The sequence below is a fragment of the Abrus precatorius genome, unplaced genomic scaffold (genome assembly GCF_003935025.1).
Source record: "Abrus precatorius isolate BTA unplaced genomic scaffold, Abrus_2018 Scaffold9, whole genome shotgun sequence".
NCBI lineage: Eukaryota > Viridiplantae > Streptophyta > Magnoliopsida > Fabales > Fabaceae > Abrus > Abrus precatorius.
This window is the reverse complement of record NW_020874439.1, coordinates 7,480,372-7,488,947: the sequence shown is the minus strand read 5'-3', so window position 1 is coordinate 7,488,947 and position 8,576 is coordinate 7,480,372. Positions and strand designations below refer to the sequence as shown.

The window sequence follows — 8,576 nt, the reverse complement described above, 5'->3', positions numbered from 1 at the left end:
CATTCATACAAGTCCACATCGTTACACACGTATATATACATTCTCATCACCATATATATATATATATATATATACATATATTAACACAAAAACACATGAAAATCCACCTATACACTTATATTAATGTATTAAAATATTATTACAAAAATCCGGGGCATTAAAAAGTCAATTTGACTAAAGAAATTTGTTTAGGATTCAGTTATTGGTGATGTGACGTGGGAGTTGGAGGATCAGATGAGAAAGCAGTACCCTTATCTTTTCTCTGATGAGTGAATTTTTGAGGACAAAAATTTATTTTTAGGGGCAGAATTGTCAGATTAGTATATTTGTATGTAATTATTATTCCATTTGAATTGTGTTATGTACGCTTAAAGTTGTATGATTGCAGGTCAATGAGAAGTATATTCTCAAGTGTTGTGTGATGATGTTGTTAAATGTGATGTGTAAAGCGAGTCAGAGATTGATTGTTAAGTGTGTTATGCATAATATAATCCAAGGAGTATGGTTGAGAGCTAGTATTATCTCATTTGGGAGAGAGATTCAGAGTTCTAGGTGCAGGGTGTCTCGCTCAAGATAATTCTCACTCAAGCGAGACTAGGTTGTGATTGAATCAAGCATTTTGAAGTGTTCTCGCTCAAGCGAGAACAAATAGGATCACCCCAACTGTCCCCTCGCCCAAGCGAGAAGAAATCTCGCTCAGGCGAGAAGTAACCTCGCTCCAGCGAGAGGAGCTCGCTCGAGGAGTTGCAGGAAAAGTGGGTGGCTCTCTGAACCAATCTCGCTCAGGCGAGAATGTTGCTCATTTAAGTGAGATACAGCTTGCTCAGGATAGATATTCCTCACTCAAGGTAGAATAGCAGAAATATGAGAGGTTTCACTGTTTGGTTTTCTCGCCAAAGAGAGAGAAGGGCTAGCTCAGGCGAGAGTTAGCTCACTTAAGCGAGAACGCGTTGACCTGAAGGGGTATTTAAGGAGCCACAACGTAGAGAAACGTTTATTTTTCACCATATAACTTTTGTCTCTCATTTTCTCTCTGTTTTCTTACCATTGTACCCTAGAGAAAACCTTCTCAAAGCTGAATTTCTTTTCAATCCAAGTGGAAAACCTCTGTATAGTGCAAATCTAGGTGAGATCTTGAGACCTTAATCTCCAACTTTGATTTTTAACTCTTGGGTTCCTTTTCTCTAAAGTTTCTAATTCTTAATAGTGAGAAAATCTAAACCCATGATTGTTGTTTCTTTCCTTGGGGACTCACGTGGAGTTTGATATGAGGGAAACTCATTTCAGGTAAGCAGAGCTTACATGAGTTGACTTTGTTCACTCAATAGGCACTAAGATATGTATATAGAAAACTTCGTTTCAGTTGAGAATATATTGTTATATGAGCAGGTTAGAGCCCGGAGCATGTATGGCGGAGGATATTTCTCTATGGTTTGATGATTGTTTGAATGTTGTTGTAGAAAATGACATGGTGAAATACTTGATTTAATGCTGTGAGTTGTTTACCGTCAATATGAATATAAATATATGGTTATGTTTTTGAAGCTAAGAATATGTATAGTTGTGCTACATCATGTTTATATTCATCATTCTAGAGCCGAGTTACATGTTTAGGTAATTTGTGTAAAGATAGATATGCTGAGTTGTACTCTGTCTAGATCAAGATACCGGGATGGGTCGCTCCCAGACCGAAAACGGTTCCTCTAAATTACTTAGGTTGTGAAACTAGTTGAAATTGGATCGCTGTATTTGCATTAGATGGGCTAGGAATGGGCTAAATATATTGCATCAATTGATTGAGACTATTGTGTTGAATGTTGTGAACTATATATGATTGTTAATTATATAAACTCACTCTTGCATTTGTTGTGTTGATGTGTGTAATGCGATGACTGTACGGTAGTACGTGAGCAGATGTAACAGGTAATCCATCTACTTCTCATGTTGGAAGGTCTAACTGAGGGATGCATAGTGTTAACGTGCTTTTGGGAAGATTGTAGTTAAACTTATTTTATTAGTCTAGGTCTTCATGGTGGGTCTAAATTATTTAGTTACAATCTTCAAAAATATAATTATTATTCATGGATTTGTATTTTGAGCTCTATATAGACCAATTACTGTAAATATGTGTATGCATACACAATTTTTGGATTGTATGAAAAAAAAAGTCTTATGATTTTGTTATCACATTAAATGTCAAAATTAAATTTCCAAAAATTTTACTTTCTGCCTTATAAGCATTTTATTTTATAAATAAATCAGTTCTGGAAGCAGTAATACATATTCATTGATCTTTTATAAAAAGGGGTAATGACAAAAATGAGATCTATCCCTTCAATTTTGAAAACTAAAATGAGAGCTAGCTACTAAGTAATTTACATATGCCTCTTGTTTTTTTTTCACATATCTAATAATAAAAGATGATAGATCTTAAAAATAATTTATATAATTTAACACTTTAGAGTAGAGTCGCTATAAAATAACTAAATGAATGTAACCAATAAGTCATCAAAATCTAAAATAAAAAACAAACAAAAAAGAAGCAGAGTTGTTTCTATTGTATTAGATATTCTCAATTTAGGAACCATTCTTTGTATAAAAGAGGCACTTAAGGTGGAGCAAAGTACTGAACAACAGAATGACAATAATTACAAATAACAAAAAAACATGAATCGTCTGTTGGACATCTAGCCAAAATTTAGTTTTAGTTCTTTCAAAATTTTCTTGTTTTAACCAAAAAGCAATCATATATACAATTTTTGTTATAAATTACAGGATACTTTGATTATTATTTCATTAGTAATTAACTACTAACACAAATTAATTAATAGCTCAGAATTCAAATAAAGAAAATCGTTGTGCATGGACTCCAAAGTATCCACAATTAAAGAAAACTGAAACAAATCATAATGTTTCCTAAAGAGCTAGCTAGCAGTGTCTCAAGAAGAATATCAGCACAGATCCTACTCCCCAAACCAACTCAACCTCATGTTTGTTGAAAAGGGTAGAAGTTCAAGCAGAACGTACTCCTTCAAGCAGCATTCACAAGAAGAGGTTGAGTTGTTGTTATACATTAATTAAGACTTTCACACCGTCCTTTTAATGAGATTAAGCACCAAACTCCAAAATTGAGAGTATCCATCAGTTACCTTAGTAGAACATGAGGAACTTAGTATAAGCAAATTCTCCGAAATCCAAATACATACAAGGCAACATATTGAATAGAGGGCAAGGAATCAAGCTTGCTGCTCCAACATATAAACACGCTTGCTCAAAATACGCTTGCATTTGTTCTATTCAGCAAGCCCTAAAGTGTAATATCAGAGAAAATATTAGAACGTAGAAGATAAAGAACTAAAGTTGAAAATATATTTTTGTTTGAAATATCACCACAAACAGTTTACAATTAAAAGTTATGAAATCACAATAGAACAAAGTCTACCGGTGTGTGTCACTTCAAATTGTTAAAAAATGGAAAGTTATTCAGTTCAGTTCATAAAGTGTTACTTGACACTGAGTGGTTCTAACTTTATCAAAATTTAACACTTTCTATTTTCACATGCAAATATTTATACAATGAGTTTTCCATTCTTGCGATACAACTAAAATTAAAAATTTACCTTCAATACAAAATTGAAAATGAAAGTCTAAATAAGTTATAAAAAATAAAAAATAGAAATTGAAAATCTCAATTTATATTTTATATTTATAAAATAGAACGAATCAAAATTAATGTATATTTATTTTACATCAATAATCAATTCCCTACACATATACACATTTTTATCTACAAAAAGAGGATTTTTAGGTATTATTTATCTTTATTATTATTATGTCACATAACTTTTCATTTATTGAACATTTTTTTAATTCAATCTTTATTTAAATTTTTTATTCAATATTTTTTGATTAATTTTAAAATTTCCAAATATTTATTTTAATTAATCTTGTTTAATATAATAAAGATTATTATTAAAATTAAATATTTATGTATTAATATTTATAAAATTTATTAATTATAAAAATTTTAAATTTTTATTTAAAAGTAGTATATTTTTAAAAATTAAAAATAAACTACTAATAATAGTAAAATTTTATTAAAAATATAGTTATTATATTTTTATATTGTCAATAAATAAATGTGTAATATTTTGTAAATATATTATATTTATATATGTTTAAACTCAGTCTTACGAAATTAATAAAATCTTTTTTTAATAATGCTAGTGCACTGAAAAAATAAAAATACTAGCATTAAATATATGGTTAATATTAATTTGAACATAGATTCCAATATTGTTTAACAATTGAAAATTAATTTTATTACTTTCTATTTAACTACGAAACAAATGTACAGTAACTCAACTATAAAATATTTTATTAGTAAAGCAAAGAGGGGAAATAATTGAGTTAACTACCGATACCTTTATGATCACCGATGACGAAGGATAATTTGTGGGATGTGTGCGATTTGGCGACTAACAGCACTTGTCTCTGTTCTGCATTCTTTTATTAAGAGGGAACAATCGATGACCTCAAAGATCTTTAAGTTGGTAAGACGACTCATTCCTTTTGGCAGCGATGCCAAACTTCCGCATTTGCTGATGGAGACATGCTGTAGCGATGAGAGGTTGCAAATCCAATCTGGCAAAGCCTTCAGGTTTTCACATCCTATTATGTTTATTTCTCGCAACGAAGGAAGGCAGTTGGTGTCGTCGTTGAACCCAGTTTCAAAAAATTTGAGTGTTTCACTTCCAAACGATTTAACTGAAGAGACTCCAGAGAAGTCAGGTTTTGCATCCAACCCTTTGGTAACGCTTTTATGTTTAGATTATCCATCCAATCCCCGCGTAACTCATATATGCTCGCTCTGTTAGAAATGTTCAATCCTTTGACCGCGGAAAGAGGAGCATCTGAGGAGGAAGATGAGTAACAGGAACATGTTGACAACCTTGTGTTTAGTGTTGCTGTTAACGGCTCCGTACTGCAATTTTCCAAATCAAGAACCTCAACGTTTGGAAACGTAGGCATGCAAGTCAACTTTGGACAGCAAGAGACATTGAGTTGATAAAGATGAGGAAATGAGAGAGGGAAGGAGAGATTATGTGAATTATTAGAATCCTTTATATCATCTCCCTGTCTCCGCCATCCCTTAAGATTCTGACAATTCTTTAACGTGAGGCTCTCCAAAAAAGGAAAGAAGTTAACCGCAAAACAATCTTCATACAGATATATGTATTCCAATTCATTAAAATTAGTTATCTGAAGTGACTTCAGAGACAAAAGACGTTCCAACGGTGGGAGACAGCGACAACTATCAAGCTTATCAAGAGAGATGTGAACAACATTTGTGAGGATAGAAAGCCAATCAGGGAAACGCATGCCTGGGTAACAACTCACCTTCAATCGCTTAAGATTACGGTGGGGTTGAAGGTTTTCTAACAATTGTAAGCTGTCACTATTACGAATGACTCTCTTTTCTTCAGATAACCCAAGTAGATCAAAGCAAGATAGACCAAACCAATCTAGAGTCAAGAATTGAAGGAATTTTTTTTCTTTTAAATTTACATCCTCTGATTCCACAGCCACATCTCTCACACCGTCGAGACACATAATATGTAATTTGCCTCTTAGGTTTAAGTCTTTCAATTCATTTAGTGTGCCATGTTTTGTTTCTTGGCTGTCTCTCACAACAAAGGTTGGTAAGAATTGCAGAGAAGATAATTTTCCTACTCCAACTGCTGCCATCCAACTCAAGACCATGTAATTATTAAGAAGAAGCCATCTCAGATGGACTAACTTTGTGACTACTTCTGAAAATGATTCTTCATCGCACACATCAAATTTTAGAGTTTGTAATAAAATAAGATTGCTCATGGATTTGGGAAGACTTATTTTTCTTGGGACGTAGAAACGGCTGGGAAACAAATTAAGATATCTTAAATGCCTGAATTTTTCAATTGAGTCAGTTAACGCAAAAATGTAAAAATGCGGCATCCTTAAGACGCGTAAGTACTTGAAATTTGCAATAACAGACAATTCCGCAACAACATCCAAATACAATTCCTCCCTATAACGAGACCACAAAATCAAAGTTCGCAGCCTACTTTCATCCAACGAATCCAACAAATGAATGGCCCCATGATCCAATGATACATGCGTGGGTCTGCCTTCAACTTTTTTTGTCTTACTATCCAAGCAACAGTAATCATTGCCAGCAACCACCGTTGCAAGATCATGCATTAAATCATGCATTTTGAAACTAATGATCTCACCATATTCATCACTTTTTGCATCTTGGAAAAATGAGTTCATAAAAAAAGTCTTCACAACTTGGTTACCGACATCTTCCATGTGCTGTTTCTCAGTTGAACATTTAAGGTAACCCTGTGCCATCCATAACTAAATCAACTCATCCTTTTGAATTGCTGAATCTTTGGGATATAAAGAGCAATAAGCAAAACATTCTTTCATTTCAGGCAACAATGCTCGGTAGCTGAGTTTTAGAATTGGCATGATACTATCTTGCTCTTCACATAATTTCCACAGGTCACCACATAAAACATTCTCCCATTCACTTTCTTCGTTCTGTCCTCGTAGCATGCCTCCCAGCGTTTTAACTGCTAAAGGAACCCCTTTACATTGTTTTGCTATTTCTTTCCCCATTGATTCTAGATTTTGATTCACTCCTTTGGAGTCATCCTCAAATGCAATGTTCTTCAACAAACTCCAAGATTCTTCATAAGTCAAACCTTTCAAAAGATAGGAAGTGCTAGGAGTCATTGCATTTGCTACATTTTCATTTCGAGTTGTCACTAATATCTTGCTATCTTGAGCGCCACACATCAAGTACTTTCTCAATTCTGCCCATTTGTTACGATTCTCATTCCAAATGTCATCCAAGACCAACAAATATTTCTTACCACTTAAATTTTCACGAAGCTCTTTTTGCAAGTAGTCTAACGATGACCCATCTGCTGTTTGGCAACTAGTAACTGATTGCAATATTTTCTTCAGAATAGTTTTCACGTCAAAGTTATCAGATACACACACCCAGATTCGCTTTTCAAAAGACTTCTGCACTTCCAAGTCATTATACACCAACTGAGCAAGCGTTGTCTTCCCTAAACCACCAATGCCAACGATAGCAATCACAGAAACTTTTTGCTTTTCATGTAGTTGTTTTAACAGACTAATAGTCTCCTTTTTACTGTCATCTCTTCCAATGATATCTGATTCTAACACAAAAGAACATGTTTCCCTCCATTCACTGTTAGTTTGCTTCACCCCTGATCTTGGGCTTAAATTCAAATCCTTCATTTCTTTTACTACACCATTAAACCTTTCTCGTATTTCTCTAATTTTTTCAGGCATTTCACTGTATAAAGGAATTTGATTAGAAGATGAAATAGAAAGAAGTACCTTGTTTCCTTCTTTTCCTTCTGCCGCACCCAATTTGTCTCTCCAAAATTCGATAGCAAGGTCATCTAAAAAGTCATCTGCATGATGAAGTACTTCTTTGAACCTTCTAATCCAAACTCGCACACGAGCTTGTTCTTGTTTATCGTCAGCATCAAGGAGCACATCATTGATGGATTCAATTGTGTTCTTGAGCTCTTCCAGCTCTTCCGTCACATCATACTTCTTTCCAAATTCAATAAAATCTGCGGAAGCTAACCTGTGAATGACATTCGAAGCAACACCAAATGGAACTCACTCAGCCATCGTTAAAACCAGGCTTAATTATGTTTTTTCTTCTTCTTAAAAACATAGCATTTACTTATACACAACATCTAACGTTGATAAAATACTTTTTTATATCTCATAAAAAGTACATAGAAAGTAATTTATTGGACCGATTGTGTTTGGTAAAGATATATTGTTCTTGGTAAATAAAAAATAAAGGTGTCTATAATAACTCTTGAAAATTAACCTTGGTTTTAACCCTTCGTTAAAAAAAAAAAAAAGCCTTACCTATCATACAAGGAGTAATATTAGCAACACATTTTCTGTAACATATCTCATTATTTACTAAAATTTATTAAAAAAATATAAAAATTATGTCGATCTTATTTTTTTTTTCACTTTTAAATTAATAATGAAGATTGTGTTAAAGAGTATGTTGCTAACACTCCTCATTATCCAATTAAATTTTTTGTAGCTTTTCATAAATTTTTCTCTCATATCGGTCTTATCCTTCATGATAGTCTCATTTTGTTTAGGTGATTCTAAGGTCCTCTCATTCATTGTAAAAAGTAAGAGTAATATGACTTTTTGAAAAGCATTAAAATATTGTGAATCTTTGATGAAAATCCAATGGTTTAAAATGAAAGAGAGGTAACCGATCATGCAAGTTACACTATGAAAGGAGAAATTGGTAATTTAATATAGATGTTCATATTTGTACTATTTTGAGTTCTTCATTTTGTTGTTTTGTATTTTATATCTATTTGTTTAGTTTGTACTATACACTCCAACGGCCATCAGTGAGCTACAACACATCAGTTCATGCATTCAATGGTTAACCACATAATCACAAGCACAATAACAACATGATATTAGAGCAAAATCAAAGT

The 8,576-nt window shown here is 33.0% G+C and overlaps 1 pseudogene; it reads right to left on the bottom strand.

The window, feature by feature from the left end:
• Positions 1–4,680: 4,680 nt before the first annotated feature.
• Positions 4,681–7,725, bottom strand: LOC113850712 (annotated as a pseudogene).
• Between the last annotated feature and the right edge of the window lie 851 nt (positions 7,726–8,576).